Here is a 16,554-nt window from a genome sequence, read left to right as displayed (position 1 = left end):
TTTTTTTTTTTTTTTTTTTTTTTTTTTTTTTGGTATTTTTAGTAGAGATGGGATTTCACCATGTTGGCCAGGCTGGTCTCAAACTCCTAACCTCAAGTGATAATCCTGCCTTGGCCTCCCAAAGTGCTGGGATTACAGGCATGAACCACTGCAGTCCTCCTGCCTTATTAGCCTCTTGAGTAGCTGGGACTGTAGATATGTACCTCTGTGCACAGCCTGAAACTTTTTCAAGTAGTCCAGAGCTGGTGTTAAGGGTCCTCCACAAAAATAAATTCACTGGCTCTTCCAGAGAACGCAAGACCTATATCCCATGTCTAACTCAGAATAGACTTGCTTCTCAGGAAGGACAGAGTTTCCGGTAAGATCTTACCTCTGAGTGGAGGGATTGGGGTGGTTTTTACTTTATATTTTCTTCCTATCATTTGAATTTTATACAGACGTATATATCATCTTTACAAAAACAAACAAGCGTCCTATAAGCTTAATTTCATTTTGGAGACAAACATTGAATGTCCTAAAGCAAAAACTTAAAAACTGCCTAGAACTATGTCCCTAGAGAGATGTACGATGTTGGAGTTGGCCTCCTCTGTCACTCCCAGGGTAAGATGCTTTTGTTAGATATGCATTCAAACAGGTGGGTTAGGCTAGCACCTCTGATTGGGATAGTCCCTGAATTCAGAGAGGCAGGGCTGTACCCTCCTGGAAGGAGCTGCTGAGTAGAGTGTGACTTGGCTTCTAGCTTCATTCGTTGGTTGCTTTCTTTATGGGTGTTTCCAAAGAAATCACTCCTTTTCTGGTGTGGCTCTGGGCTGCCTCCTATGGCCCACTGGGCTCAGTCTCTCCATCAGCATGGGGGATTCTAGAGGCCTTGCTTGATATTACAACCTGGGGATCAAAGGACTGTGAAGAGCAAGAGTTCTCATGTGTAAGCCTCCCATGCATTCCTGGGATTTCCCCGCTTTAGGGGTTTAGTTCATATTAGGGGCAAGGTGGAGGGCTGCTCCTTCCTCATAACCAGTCTTTGGATGCGGTAACATTTTACCCACATTGCCCTTGGCAAGCTAGAGCCAACGGAAGCCAGCAGAGTGGACTCTGGCTCCGCTTTTATTCTCCTGGTGTGCTGTAGTTTACAGCATTCTACTCTTTTCTGTCAGTTTAGTTCTTGGTAGAGTGAGACCACACAGAGAGGTTTTGAAGATAGGTGTCCATTGGAACTGCAAGCCATCTCAGGGACATGGTAGGGCTTGAAGACACATTTGAGGCAGAGCTTTGGCATTTTCAGAAAAGGGGGCCTGGGGTGAGCATTGAGCAGTTCAGATTTTTCTGGGCATGACCCAGCCAAAGCTCTGATCTGTGTGGCTGGGCTGCTATCTGCCTTTGCACTGTAGACTCCCCAGTCTTGAACTTAACTGGCTGAGGTATAAAAACTGTTTCACCATCTAATACTCTATTAAGGCTGTAAATCTTTAGGCTCTTAAAAATATTAGATTTTTTTTTTTTTTTTTTTTTTTTTTGAGATGGGAGTCTTGCTATGTTGTCCTAACTGGATTCGAAATCCTAGGCTCAAACGATCCTCCCTTAATTTTTTTTTTTTTTTTTTTTTACCGGGCACATTGACTCACTCCTGTAATCCCAGCACTTTGGGAGACTGAGGCAGGTGGATCACTTGAGGTCAGGAGTTCAAGACCAGCCTGGCCAACGTGGTAAAACCCCGTCTCTACTAAAAATATAAAAAAGTAGCTGGGCATGGTGGTGTGAGTCTGTAGTCCCAGCTACTGGGCAGGCTGAGGTGAAAGAATCACTTGAACTTGGGAGGTAGAGGTTGCACTGAGCCAAGGTCACACTAGTGCACTTTGGCGTGGGTGACAGAGTAAGACTGTCTCAATTAAAACAATTAAAAAAATTTTTTTTATTTTTGTAGAGATAATGGGGTTTTGCTATATTAACTAAGCTGGTCTCAAACTCCTGGCTTCAAATAATCCTTTCACCTTAGCTTCCCAAAGTGCTGGGATTACAGGCATGAGCCACAGCACCTGGCCCTTACCTTCTTGAGTAGCTGGGACTACAGGTGTGCCACTGTCTCTGGCCATTATTCTTTTTTCTTAAGAGATTGGGTCTGGCACCGTCACCTAGGCTGGAGTTGGAATGCAGTGGTGTAATCATAGCTCACTGCAGTCTTGACCTCCTGGGCTCAAACAATCCTTGCACCTCGGCCTCCAGAGTAGGAATTACAGGCATGGGCCACAATGCCTGGCTAATTAGTTTTGTTTATTTCTTTTGTAGAGACAGAGTCTCACTGTGTTGACCAGGCTGGTCTCAAACTTTTGGCTTGAAGCTGTCCTTCCACCTTGGCCTCCCAAAGTGTGGGATTACAGGTGTGGCGAGCTGCCATCTATCCTTTGTTAAAAACAATTTTTTTGAGACGGTCTCACTCTGTTGTGTAGACTGTAGTGCAGTGGCGTGATCACGACTCACTGCAGCTTCGACCAACCGGGCTTAGGTGATCCTCCCACCTCAGCCACCCGAACAGTTGGGACTACAGGCATGCACCATCATACCAGCTAGTATTTTGTATTTTTTTGTAGAGATGGGGTTTTGCCATGTTACCCCGGCTGGTGTTGAATTCCTGAGCTAAGTCATCTGCCCCCCTTGGCATCCCAAAATGCTGGGCTGACAGGTGAGAGCCATGACGCCTGGCTTATCATATTCTTAATTAGCATGTTTACTTGTATTTAAAGTCTGGTGGAGGCCAGGTGAGGTGGCTCACACCTGTAAGCCCAGTACTTTGTGGGGCTGAGGCAGGTGGATTGCTTGACCTCAGGAGTTCGAGACCAGCCTAGGTAACATAGCAAAACCCCATCTCTACTGAAAATACAAAAAAATAGCTGGGCATGGTGGCGCAGACCTGTATTCAATCCCAGCTACTTGGGAGGCTGAGGTGGGAGAATCACCCAAGGCTGGGAAGTCTACGCTGCAGTGAGCTGTGATTGTGCCTCTGCACTCCAGTCTAGGTGACAGAGTGAAACTTTGTCTCTAACTAAATAAGTAAAATTTTGTGGAGCCTTTTTGCAATAGCATTCTACTCTTTTTTGCCAATTCGGTTGCATTGGACACCTACCTTAAGGCCTCTCTCTATGGTCTCCCCGTGCCCTTTGCCTTGCTAAGGAAACACCCTCAAGATTTTAAATATAAGTAAACATTCTAATTAAGATCCGTATTCCACAGTTGCTTATAAAAGATCTACGCTGGACCCAGTCCAGATCTGGGTAGAGCATAAAAGAATCATGTGAAATGAACTTTGCCCTCCAGGATTTCCCCCACTGAAAGCAATTAGAGAACAATTTGCTTTCAGACCAGAAGTGTCTTAAGGGGGCTTTTCTTTCTGAGGGTGGTGGTCACTGGCACACAGGTCACCCTCTGAGATGGCTGGGATTACCTCTAGGGAATATTCTTTAATACCCAAAATGGATTGAATGGCCATTTGGGAGGAGAGAGGTGGTGACAATGATGTATTCTCATCTTTCATTACTTCACCTGTCGCCCCTCGACGCCGCTTCCTAAGTGCCATACCTTATAGGAGAAGCTGGCCTCCTGTCCACAAAATATGAACCCCAGTGCCTGTCATTCCAGCCCCATTCCTCTGAGTCTAAGGATTTTGCATTTCCATCTTTTAAATTATTTACATTCCTTGGGAGAGGTCATACTCTTAGTACATCATCACCAAACAGCATCTTTAGTTACCAGGAATTAATTAAGTCAACTGAGAGAAAGACTGGGACCCAGGCAGGCACTTGGGGGCAAGAGTGTCTGTAGAGACACACGCCTATGTGGGAGAAATGAAGGCAGCAAAAGAAACATTAATGCGTATCGGTTCCTGCAGTGAGGATTGTTGTACCACCTCATTGCTGACACTGGGCCCACCTTGGTGGTCTTGCTGGCTGGGGCGTAGGGTACAGTGTGGGCTAGCCCTGCCTTGTACAGGGGTTTTGAGGCAGAATTGGAATTTGAGCCAAGTCTATAAGGATTGGAGAGATTTTTTACCCCTCATTTGAAAAATTATATGTGCTCAGTTTAGAACATTTGGGAACATTCAAAAAGAAATTTTTGTAATTCTCCCTAATGATGTACAGCTGAGATGGATAGGCATAGGGAAGTGATCCTTTTAAAATGTCAATCTGATAGAATTTGAGGATAAGTGGTAAGAAAAGAACCATCAGCAACAAAGAAAATGTTGGTCTGAGCACATCACTCTTCTCCAAATCCTCCTGTAGTCTTTTATCTTAGAGTCAAGGTCAGAGACCTAGCAATGGCCTGCCATCATCTGCCTCTCAGCCCCATCTCCTAATCCTTCTGCTTCAGGGGCTTTCTCTTCCTCCTTGCTCTTCCCTCTGCCTAAAAGCTCTTCTCCTCCATATTCTCATGGCTTGCCCTCTCACTTAACTTCATAACTGTGAATATATTCACTCTTCTGATTTCATATGACAAGCCTTGGTTGAGAAAGATAATAAGTATGACTTTTACGAATCTGTGTCTGTATGTCTGTCTCCTTCCAGTAGATTATCAGCTCTACATGGGCAGGAATTTAATCTGTTCTGTTCACTGTGGTATCCACAGTGACTAGAACAAGGCCTGGCACATAGTAATGGTGCTTAATATTATTGAATGAATAAAAGTGCATGCTTGCATATCTATGGTGTGTGTGTGGTGTGGAGATGGGGTAGCAAAGGGCAGTGTAGTTAGCAGCTGGAGTGGGAGAGAAGGAGTGTGGTTGGGTGGCGGAGAGGAGGATGAAGGGGATGCTCTCAGCAGCAATGGAGGTTGGAGACGTGGTCCAGTCTATTCCAGTCTCTGTAGCCCCATCTTACTGGTGCTGTTCAGCAGGGAGGCAGTGAGTTGGTGCCGCAAGACAAGTGAGGGGCAGCTGCTGAAATATGAAAATAGTAGCCCTAGTCTTAGGCCTATGTTATGGAGGTTTTTGAAAGCCTGGCCCGAGGGTTGGACCAATGTAGTAGGCTGCAGGTAGAGTGTTTTTTTTGTTTTTTTTTCCTGAAATGGAGTTTCCCTCGTTGCCCAAGCTGGAGTGCAATGGTGTGATCTTGGCTCACTGCAACCTCCGCCTCCCAGGTTCAAGCAATTCTGTTGCCCCAGCCTCCTAAGTAGCTGGGATTACAGGCATGTGCCACCACGCCCGGCTAATTTTTTGTATTTTTAGTAGAGATGGGGTTTTGCCATGTCAGCCAGGCTGGTCTCGAACTCCTGAACTCAGGTGATGTACCCACCTCGGCCTCCCAAAGTGCTGGAATTACAGACATGAGCCACCATGCCTGGCCCAGGAAGAGTTTTTGAGCAGGGTAAGTGACCTGATAAAAATGGTGTTCGGGCTGGGCGTGGTTGCTCACACCTGTAATTCCAGCATTTGGGAGGCCGAGACGGGTGGATCACCTGAGGCCAGGAGTTTGAGACCAGCCTGTCCAACATGGTGATACCCCGTCTCTACTAAAAATACAAAAATTAGCTGAGCATGGTGGCGGGTGCCTGTAATCCCAGCTACTTGGGAGGCTGAGGCAGAATTGCTTGAACCTGGGAGGCAGAGGTTGCAGTGAGCCAGGATCATGCCACTGAACTCCAGCCTAGACGAAAGAATGAAACCCCATCTCAAAAAAAAAAAAAAAAAAAAGGTGTTTGGGAAGGATCAGTCTTAGAGAAACATGTGAGATGACCAAGTAGAGAGAGACCAGAGGGGGCAAGGAAAGAGCAAGGATGGGGTTGGCAGACATGGAATGGAATAGGTGACATCAGTGAGACTAATGGTGGGATGCTCCCCAGCTGCTGTGTGGTGGCCTTGACAGGGGCTTCCAGTGCTCCGAATGTGGTAGAGTTTAAAGTGCTGTCAGTGGTTTCCAATGAGTTTAGGAAGCAGGTGGGGTATAAGTAGGAGAAAGGAAAGGGAAAGGTCCTCCTCAGGTCGCTGAAGGTGTTCATCAGGTTGAGGGATCTGGGGCTAAGCAGGCGTTAATATCCCAGACTGCACCTTCACCTCGCGAAGTGTAATCCCAGGAGAGGAGCCTGTTTTTTCTGGTCTGCTGAAAACTCTTCCTGAGTGTAGCTGTCAGTGCACGCAGGCTTTCTTCTGAATCAGCACATAGGCTAAGATGGTGTCTGAAAGCCATTGATCCATCACCTTTCAACTTCATTTTCTATTTCCGTATGTTCATTTCTCAGAACAAATTGTCTATGATGAACAAACCCATTGGAATGGATTGTCTAGAAATACTTATTTCTGGATGGTTTCCGTTTTATTAGGCTTCTAACCTGTTTTTAATAAGGGTTTTGCCAGATGAGCTCAGTAGAGAAGTGTGTTTTCTATAATCAACCAAATGGTTGCTGCTTTATGATCTTTTGGTATGTGTCATATTTTGAGATTTATGTTCCTGATGTGTCCATTTAGAATATACATCTGATGGTCTGCTATGTGCCAGGCACTATTCTAGGCACTGGGAATATAGCAAGGAAGAAAATTCACACAAATCTTACTCTTATGGAGCTCATGTTCTGGCATGTAGGCATTTATAGATAACAAGTAACATATAACTGATAATGAAAAGTGCTACAGAAAAAATAAAGCAGGGATGTTGGATGAGGGGTTTGGGGGGAGGCAGATTTTCTATTTTCAATTGAGAAGTCAGAGAAATCTCATTGATTAAATGGCCTTTGAGCAGAGGTCTGAAGGAAGTGAGTGAGTCACGCAGATATCTGAGGAAAGAGCAGTCAGACTGGAGAGAAGGACAAGTGCAAAAGCCCTTCGGGCTGGAGTGGGTTTAAGGAATCCATGGGGGAAGGTATGGGTTTTGGGGATCCTTTGGTGGCTTCATTTCTGGAATTTCTGGTTTAATTGGTCTGAGATGGGGTCAGGCATTAGGATTGCTCCAGGGCCAAGAAGCACTGGTCTGTGGGTTAAATAAGCCTTATCCCCTGTATTAGGTGGAGAGATTTGAATGGGTAACTATGAGTAGGAGACTTTAGCTACTCTGATGGGAAGGGCAACCAAGGGCCCTGTGACCTTTCCAGGAATAACAGGAATCTTCCATAGTAATAAAAACTCTTCAGTTTATGTACCTTTTCTCATTTGATTACCTTACCTCTCTGGGCCTCAGTTTACTTGCTTGTAGAGTAAGTGGTTTAAATTTAATCGTTTCCTGAATCTCTTTGGCTGTCATAGCCCTGAATCTTTCTAGTGTTGGAAGAAGCTCTAATCTAGAACAGTGTTTTAGAACAATATTGTCTAATCTTGGTCTTAACAACACTCTAAGGTGTGTCATCATTATGGCCAGGGCTATAGTGAATGTCTCAATACCAAATTGGATGAAAATTTGTGCCCTATCCAGTAGCACCTTGGGAAGATGAGTGTGTTGGGAAATTTGAAATGTGAAAGCTGACCTGCTGGTTCGGAGGTCAGAGTACAAGGGCAGCTTGGTTCTTGGAGGCAGGCAGGCCTGCCTTTCTTTCTTTATTTTTATTGTACTTTAGGTTTTGGGGTACATGTGCAGATCATGCAGGATTGTTGCATAGGTATATACATGGCAATGTGGTTTGCTGCCTCCATCCCCCTGCCACCTATATCTGGCATTTCTCCCCATGTTATCCCACCCCCTGAGTGCCATTCTTAGTTCACTCACTGGTGAGTTCCTTGTGAAGTAGGAAGAGTATGTTATACACTGTAAAATTCCTATACATCCAAGCATGAGTGTGTGATTAGGGAGAAGCAGCCAGCCTGGAAGTGAAGCCTGAAGCTCAGGTTTGTTAGCCCCTGTCTTCGGCCAAACTGCATGATTGCGCATATGAGAGAGGCTGTCTGGATAACCCACAGAAGCTGGTGGCCAGAGGAACCAAGGTTAATCTGAAGTAAATAACCAGGTACACTCATTGGAGCACCTCCCAGTTTATTAACTATTGGATGGCAGACCTAAGACACCCCTTGGTCCCTGATCTCTGACTTTTGTCCTCATTTGGACTGCACAGTGTCTGCTTGTTAGTTTATTTTTTGAAATGTGAAAGTCCAAATAAGAAAAGGAAAACCTTCAGAAAAGTTTTCTGTAGTTTCTTTCCGTAGAATTGGGATAATTGGTTTCTTTCCCTTCCCTTCTACATTTTTACGTTAATATTGTCTGTTATTACTCTTTAGAATCCAAACTAAATGTTGCTCTGTCAAAATTGGACAAAAATGAAGTCAAGTGAGGGAATGTAGGATTAGAGTGACAATGGGCAGAACAAGAAATTCAGGGGATGAGTCCTTTTATTAGGTCCTTTGTGGGTACATGTAGTTGATGGGCTGTTAACCTGTGTTTCTCAATACTAGTCAATGAAATCTGAATTTTAGGGGTGTCATGACCAAGTATTAGTAGCTTCCAAAGTTCCCAAGGTGATTCTCATGTTTGGCTACAGTTAAGGACCACCTAGTTTTTTTTTTTTTTTTTTTTTAAAGGGTTCTGTCAGCTTTCCCCATTTTGTGTCTCATTCTCATCACCTGCTTGGTGCTGACCTCTTCCTACGCTGCCATCTGCTACTGCCATGATTTCTGCAGCTCACCTGCCCCACTGGCCCCTGCTTGGCCCTTTGCTTCTTTAGCTTCAGCAGGCACTGGAGGAGTTGTGTGGAGGGGTAAACTAAGCCCAGCTTTACCTCCCTTGTTTTTCTGGCCTCTCTCCACGCTTCTGGCCAGCAATCTCTGGGGCACTCTGAAAACTTAGGAGGGAAAGCTTGCTGGCCATTGAGGTTGGTGGCATAATACTCAGCAAACATGTATTTGCTATGTGAAAGGCAGTGTTGTAAGAACTTTATAAATATTAACTCATTTGATCCCTGTAATAGCCCATTTTACATGTGGAAAAACAGACAGAGGTGAAGAATGTTGCCCTAGGTCACACAGCTAGTAAGTAGCAGAACTAGGATTTGAACCCAATAGAGTCTGTGCTCTGAAACACCAGCCTATAGTAGCGGGAGGGCAGCAGACGTGGAGCTGGGAAAGTTTTGTCTTTGACTGCATTTGTGGCCTGCTTGAATTTATGTTTGGGAATTTTTCTCAGGGTCTTCCTTATGCTTGGATTATTATTATTAGTTTTTTAAACTATCTTTCCTTACTCTAACGTTTACCTTCAGACCCACTTAAAAAAACATTTTGTTTTTCTTCTTTCCGTAGGTGGTGTTTGGACTCTAGACCATGTGCCTAGGTAGAAGTTTTTCCTTTCTCCGCAGCTCTGCTCCCCTAGCAACGCTCGCCACACCCTTGTTTTGAGATCCTCTCTAAGGTATGATGTCTAGGTTGACCTGAGCTGGCCTTGAAAAGCCAAGAATTTGGACATGAGATTTTTTTGTTCCCGGATTTTGTTTTTTTTGATGATAAAATACATATAACAGGAGTTACCATTTTTAAGTGTAGCTCGGTGGTATTAAATGCATTTACAATTGTGCAAGCATCACCACTGTCCATCTCCAGAATCTGACATCATCTCATACTGAAACTTTGACCTATTGAACAATAATGCCCTCTCTTGCGCCCGCTAACCCCTGGCAACCACACTTCTACTTCTTGTCTCTATGAAGTTGCTTCCTCTAGGGACCTCATGTAAGTGGAATCATTCAATATTTGTCCTTTATATCTGGCTTATTTTTCACAAGGCTCCTTCGTGCACATGTTGTAGCATGTGTCAGAATTACCTTCCTTTTTAAAGCTAGTGATATTGCATCGTATGTATATACCACATTTTGTTTATCCTTTCATCTGTTGATAGATGCTTGGGTTGCTTCCACCTTTGGGCGTTATGAATAATGCTGCCATGAACATGGGTGTGCAAATATCTTGTGTCCCCCTGCTTTTAATTCTTTTGAGTAAATACCCAGAAGTGGAATTGCTGGATCATATGGTAATTTTGTTTAATTTTTTCAAGGAACTGCCAACTGCTTTCTGTAGCAGCTTCACCATTTTACATTCCCACCAGTGATGCACAAGGAATCTGATTTCTCCACATCCTCACTAGCACTTGTTATTATTATTTTATTTTTGAGACGGAGTCTTGCTGTGTTGCCAGGCTGGAGTGCGGTGGTGCGATCTTGGTTCACTGCAACTTCTGCCTCCCAGGTTCAAGTGATTCTCCCGCCTCAGCCTCCTGAGTAGCTGGGACTACAGGCGTGCACCACATGCTCAGCTAATTTTTGTATTTTTAGTAGAGACAGGGCTTCACCATGTTGGCCAGGATGGTCTCCATCTCTTGACCTGTGATCTGCCTGCCTCAGCCTGCCAAAACGCTGGGATTTACAGGTGTGAGCCACTGCGCCCGGCCTTGTTTTGTTTTTAAATAATAGCTTTCCTGATGAGTATGTGATCTTGGTGTATCTTAGTTGGACCCATAGAATCTACTAGCCAAAGGGTGGGTCTCTATTGTGCTGAAATGTACAAATATAGAAAAAAATAATATGATAAACCTCTGTACTCACTCAGATTCAATAGTTATCAATTCATGGTCAATTTTTTGTTTTAATTTTATTTCTTTTTTTGAGACGGTGTCTCACTCTGTCACCCAATCTGGAGTGCAGTGGCGCGATCAAGGCCCACTGCAGCCTTTGCCTCCTGGGCCCAAGCAATCCCCCCACATCAGCCTCCCAAGTAGCTGCAACTACAGGCACATACCACCATGCCTGGCTATGTGGTCCATCTTGTTTCATTTATGTATTTCCTCCTTGCTCTCTTTTTCTTGCCCTGCGTTATTTTGAGGCCAATTCCAAATGTCACATTATTTTATCTGTAGACATTTCACTATGTGGAGGCTCTTAATAGTCCATTTGTCTGATCGTTGAAAGGTACATAGGGACATGTCATTGCCTGTCATTCCCTTGGATCACCAGGGACGTACAGTAGGCACATACAGAACGCCTAGATATTGCATCTGTTGCTGTGCTGGGTTGTTGGTGAAAGGCTGCTTTGGCTGGGGCCCTACTTTGCTGCTGAAAGCTGGCTTCCTTCATGTCTGAACAGTCGTGCTGAAAGAGAACCCCCAGATCTGTGTTGAGAGGGAAAGGAGAGAAGAGGGAGGAAGAGAGGCATGAGGAAGAGAGCAGGAGCTGGGGAGGCAGAGAGACATGAGAGAGAGAGTGGGAGCTGGAGAGGCAGTGGTGGGGGTGGAGGGGAGAAGGAGAAGGGATGGGGGAATAGAACATATAGAGAGAAAGCGTAGTGTACCATGGAAGAAGGAATAGGGAGAGAGAGGAGGAGGAAGAGAAGAGGGGGTATGGGTGTGTGTGTGTAAGGAAAGGGGACTGAGAACAGAGCACCTGGGAGGGAAACTTTACCAGCCCTTTGACTCACCAGCTCCTAAACTCAGGCAACCATAGAGATGCCTCTCAGAGTAATAGCATGCTCCTTGTGCCCCTCCAGACTGTCAGTTTAGGAAGCTTTGGAACTGTAGGTTGTCTGTGGTGGATGAGACTGGTGGCACCCTCAAAGCCACCAAACACAGAGGTACCAGAAGTGGAGAAAGAGTAATCTTGTGGAATGGCCACTTTCTGTTTTCTAGGGTCCTTTGCCTCGGGAGTCGAGGCTTGGTTTGCAGCAGGTCTGCGGCTGCTGGCTTCTTGCTTCAATTTAGGGGTCCCCACTACCAAGAGATGATGCATTTGCAAAGTTCACTGGGAGGAACACACCAGCATGGTGTGTGAACAAGAGGAGTCCTGTACCCCTTTTTCTCAAATCTCTAGGTCCTGTTTCCTTCTAACAAAATGTGGTGCCAGGTTATTGCCGAGATCTGTTTGCAAATAAGGAAAGGTAAAAGGGGTACAGTTTACAAAATATCAGTTTTTGTCAAAATCCTCAGCTCTGTGTAAACTGTGTTTGCTGTCTATGCCTGGTTTCTTCTTGTCCCAGTCAGTTTTATAGTCTTGTATAATCCCAGCTACCTCTAGTTCTTTTTCTACCTTTTAAAAAATACAGCAGCTTTATTGAGATGTAATTCACATGCCATACAATTTACCCATTTAAAGTATACAGTACATTGGTATTTCAGTTTGTTCACAGAGTTGTATTTTCTTTTTATTTGTTTTTTTCTTTTCTTTTCTTTTCTTTTCTTTTCTTTTCTTTTCTTTTCGAAGACAGGGTTTTGCTGTGTCACCCATCCTGGAGTGCAGTGGTGCAATCCTCGCTCACTGCAGCCTCAACCTCCCAGGCTCAAGCAATCCTCCCACCTCAGCCTCTTGAGTAGCTGGGACTACAGGCACGTGCCACCATGCCCAGCTAATTTTAATTTTAATTTAATTTTATTTTTTGTAGTGATATGGGGGTGTGGCCATGTTGCCCAGCTGGTATTGAACTCCTAGTCTCAAATGATCTACCTGCCTCAGCCTCATACCTGGGATTATAGGTGCGAGCCACAGTGCCTGGCCAGTATCATTTCTTTTTCTCTCTCTCTTTTTTTATTTTGAGACAGAGTCTTGCTCTGTCGCCCAGGCTGGAGGCTGGAGTGCAGTGGTGTGATCCCAGCTCACTACAACCTCTGCCTCCTGGGTTCAAGCAATTCTCCTACCTTAGCCTCCTGAGTAGCTGGGATTACAGGCATGCACCACCACACCTGGCTAATTGTTGTATTTTTAGTAGAGACAGGATTTCATCATATTGACCAGGCTGGTCTTGAACTCCTGACCTTAAGTGATCCACCTGCTTTAGCCTCCCAAAGTGCTGGGATTGCAGGTGTGAGCCACCCTGCCCACTCTTTTGTGTCTTCTTTTCTTAAGACTCAGGCCCTTCCTGTGCCTACCTCTTTCCTATTGTTATCAGAGCTAGCCTTTTCTTTCCTGTGGTGTCACACTGATCCCATCCTCAAAACAGACAACCTTGTCATGGGACATAGGGCAGTAGGCACTCCCCAGTGATAAAATATTTAATTTAATCAGCCATTACAAGGACCCAGGATTTATAGACAGGGTACTTCAGGTAGACCCCTTCCCACTGATGAGGTCCCATCACCACTGAAGGTCTAAAATTTTAAAAAGTAAAACAAAAAGTTGCATATTTGCAAAATGTTTGATTCATAATAAACCCACTTGGGAATCTGTGACTATCTTGAATAATCTTAATTCTGAACAAAGAGCTTGTCAAGTTGTTCCTCCTTAGTGTTTTTTTGTTTGTTTTTTGTTTTTTTTTGAGACAGAGTCTACCTCTGTCGCCCTGGCTGGAGTGCAATGGCACAATCTCTGCTCACTGCAACCTCAACTTCCTGGTTCAAGTGATTCTCCTGCCTCAGCCTCCTGAGTAGCTGGAATTACAGGTGCCCACCACGTGCCTGGCTAATTTTCATTTTTTTTTGTTTTTTTGAGATGAAGTCTCGCTCTGTCGCCAGGCTGGAGTGCAGTGGTGCGATCTCAGCTCACTGCAACCTCTGCCTCTGGGGATCAAGCAATTCTCCTGCCTTAGCCTTCACGTAGCTGGGATTACAGGCATGCACCACCATGCCCAGCTAATTTTTGTATTTTTAGTAGAGGTAAGGTTTCACCATGTTGGCCAGGATGGTGTTGATCTCCTGACCTCGTGATCTGCCTGACTTGGTCTCCCAAAGTGCTGGGATTACAGGTGTGAGCCACTGCACCCAGCCCTAATTTTCATATTTTTAGTCGAGACGGGGTTTCACCATGTTGGTCAGGCTGGCCTCGAACTCCTGACCTCAGGTGATCAGCCTGTTTTGGCCTCCCAAAGTGCCGGGATTATAGGCATGAGCCACTGTGCCTGGCCTGTTACTCCGTTCTCATGGTGGATTACCTTCCTGTAAACACACTGGAATTTACAAAAAGACAATGAGGTGATGAACAATTATATAATGTATACTGGGTGGTGATAAGTGCTGGGAAGAAAATAAAGCAGTGTAAAGGGATAAAGATTGATGGTGGAAGCAAGGAGATCAGTTAGCAGGCTTTTGTGGGAATACAGGAGAGGTGATGGTAGAGGTGGTGAGAAATGGCTGGACTTGAATATATTTTGAAGGTTGAGTTGACAGGATTTGCTTGTGGATTGGATGAAGCGTGTGAAAGAAAGAGAGGTTTAGGCCTAAGTAGGTGGAAGAATGGCATTGTCATTTGCTGAAATGGGGAAGGCTGTAGGAGGAAATCGAGCTAGATTTCAGACATAGTAGATCTCAGGTGCCTATTAGGTATCCACGTAGAGATCCAAATCTAGAAATAACAAAAATTTAGTGAGTGCCTATTGAGGGGCTTATAAAATTGTGAGAAAGAGAACATTTTACTGAAATATTCAGTAAACTACAGTAAAGGTAGAAAATTTTGATGCGAGGAAGAATAAATAAAGCAAAAGGGAGCACAAGGGAGGGTGAGGTGACTTCTGTAGGAATTCTGTGCCTTTGATGAGCCTCAGTGGTGCCCACAGATGTTTCCAGTGGATTATGTGTGTGTAGGTGCTCAAGCGTAGGGTCTGGGCCTTCAGCTTTGTGCCCTCAGTGCCAGTCATAAGTCTTAGCATTTGGTGACTGTTCCCCTCTCTGGACCTCCCTTCTCCATGTATAAAAAATGAAGAGTTTGGACTAGACCGGTGCACTAGAATCAACAGGGAAGCTTACAAAAAAAAAAAACCCCAAAAGCAGGGATCCATCCCAGACCTATTGCATCAGAATTATCATGGTGGAGCCTGGGTATCTATGTATTTTTTTAAAATATATATTTTTCTCTCTCTTTTCTTTTTTCTGCCGTTACGAATGCATTAATGCCATTAGGGTATCTGTATTTTTAAGTCATTCTCCATGTTACTCTTTTGCAGTCTTATCTAGCAGCAGCCTGCAGAAAGGCATTTGGAAGCCCCTGGACCAGATGATTTCTAAGCGCCCCTTCAGCTTTAACATCTTATGAGTCTTGTTAGAATGCTTGGAATATAATTCTGTCCTTGGAATCTTTGGTTGTCGAGAAAAAGGCATGGCAGGGGGGGAGGAAAAACCCCCTCTTTTTTTTTTTTTTTTTTTTTTTTTTTTTGTGGGTTGTCCATTCCCAGCTTTATTCAGAAATCCAGTGTCTAGAAAGCTAGGGGTCAGCAGGCTGGGGGCGACTGTCCAGATTCCCCTGTCCCCATGCCCTCAGGGAGGGAGCGGCAGATCACAGAGATTTGCCAGCCCCGGGGAATCTGATGCTCCCCAAAGAAGGATTCTTCGTCCCGAAGGATCTCATGGGAGAAGTCATAACGGGCTGAACCCCTAAGGATGTAGAGGGAGCCTGGCTCCAGCAAGAGTTCCAGCCACTCCCCCGGCTCCTGGGTGTGCACTAGTCGCATAACGCTGGGAGACAGGAGAGACAGGCCTGCGATGGTGGCCCCGCAGAACTTGACGCTGTCCACGTGGGGCTTGATGTAGCCCCAAGCTTCCAGGTCCAGCACATGCACGGAGGAGAGCACCTTGCACAGGGCAAGCACTTTGCACAGGGCAAGCAGGGGCAGGTACATCAGCCAGAGGGTTGGAGAGTCATCCAGGAATGGTTCTGGGAGCAGTGGGAGCAGTGATAACTCACCTGCCATGGGGAGCTAGGTGTGTTAGGTCATGGAAATAGAAGGGAAAGACATGACCTCAACTCAGGAGAGGCTCACATACTGATGGGAAGGACTGATGAGAAAGCGCATGATTCCAGCCCCTGTGAGAAGTGCTGCCATAGAAGAAGAGAGGCCCAGGCGTCAGAAGCAAAGTGGAGCAGGAGGAGGGCAGAGGACTGGAGTTGCAGCACTTAGAGAAGGCATCAGAAGGAGGGGCCTGGAGCAGAAGCTCAGGGATGAGGAGCTCTCAGACAGAGAATGTTTGGGGCCAGGGTGGGTTGGGGCATCAGGTATTCTTCTCGCACGGAGGCCTGAGAAGATGTGAGAGAACCACCACTGGGGTCAGAATGAAAGGTACCCTGGGAAGTGGCTGGAGGTGGGCAGAGACCACACTGGAATGCATCCTCCATGTGAGGCTGAAGGGTTTGAGCTCTAGCCCAAACAACATGGAGATTTTGAACAAGGACGTCTTGGTGATCCGATGTATGTTTCACAGCAGATTTTATGACATGTGCATTAGCAGGACTATACTAAGTGGAGGAAAGACAAGTAAAAAACTGTTTTTTTTTTTTTTTTTTGGCCTGAGTCCACTGTGGCAGCTGTTTCTTATGTACTGCTGAGAATCTCTTTGGGCCATTTTTTGCTATTGACTTGAATAGCAGGTACCTCATGAAATGAAACATGGGTCATTGACTGACTCAGAACATCTGAGACTTGGAGTCACGTAGACCTATAAGCAGGCCTCAGATGTGTATTCAAGAGGCCAGTGATATGTATATGCGTGGGAGTCTGCTTGTCCACCTTAGCAATTAATTTTCATTTAGAAATCCATAAGTTCTAGATTAATTTGCCCAGCCATTGCAGCCTGGCCTGTTCAAGGACTCAAGAGATCCTTAAAGTTAGTTTAATTTTACATACTGAACCAATGCCTACCTAAAGTCTTCACACAATTAATTGTTTTTTTTTTTTTTTTTTTTTTTTTTTTTTTTTTT

General features: G+C 45.1%; 1 protein-coding gene and 1 pseudogene across 5 annotated transcripts in view; one reads left to right on the top strand and one right to left on the bottom strand.

Annotated features, from left to right (window-relative positions):
* Positions 1-16,554, top strand: part of ZNF592 (zinc finger protein 592) — a 53,231-nt gene that overhangs the window by 6,483 nt on the left and 30,194 nt on the right. For 2 of the 4 annotated variants that reach the window (XM_032264800.1, XM_032264802.1), the window contains exon 2: positions 9,197-9,305. The exons of 1 other annotated variant lie outside the window; for it this stretch is intronic. The gene's annotated coding sequence lies outside the window, so the exon portion shown is untranslated. Of the gene's footprint in view, positions 1-142; positions 926-9,196; positions 9,306-16,554 lie in introns of those variants that run through there. One more of the 4 variants, XM_032264801.1, reaches the window with a different exon arrangement.
* LOC116540980 lies at positions 15,017-15,588 on the bottom strand (annotated as a pseudogene). The gene has a single exon (XR_004264670.1). The product of XR_004264670.1 is annotated as an alpha-ketoglutarate-dependent dioxygenase alkB homolog 7, mitochondrial pseudogene (transcript).

This window comes from Sapajus apella, unplaced genomic scaffold (genome assembly GCF_009761245.1).
Source record: "Sapajus apella isolate SASKATOON/1434 unplaced genomic scaffold, GSC_monkey_1.0 scaffold147, whole genome shotgun sequence".
NCBI classification, from domain to species: domain Eukaryota; kingdom Metazoa; phylum Chordata; class Mammalia; order Primates; family Cebidae; genus Sapajus; species Sapajus apella.
Note: the sequence above shows the minus strand (reverse complement) of the source record. Positions and strands in the feature narration are given on the sequence as shown.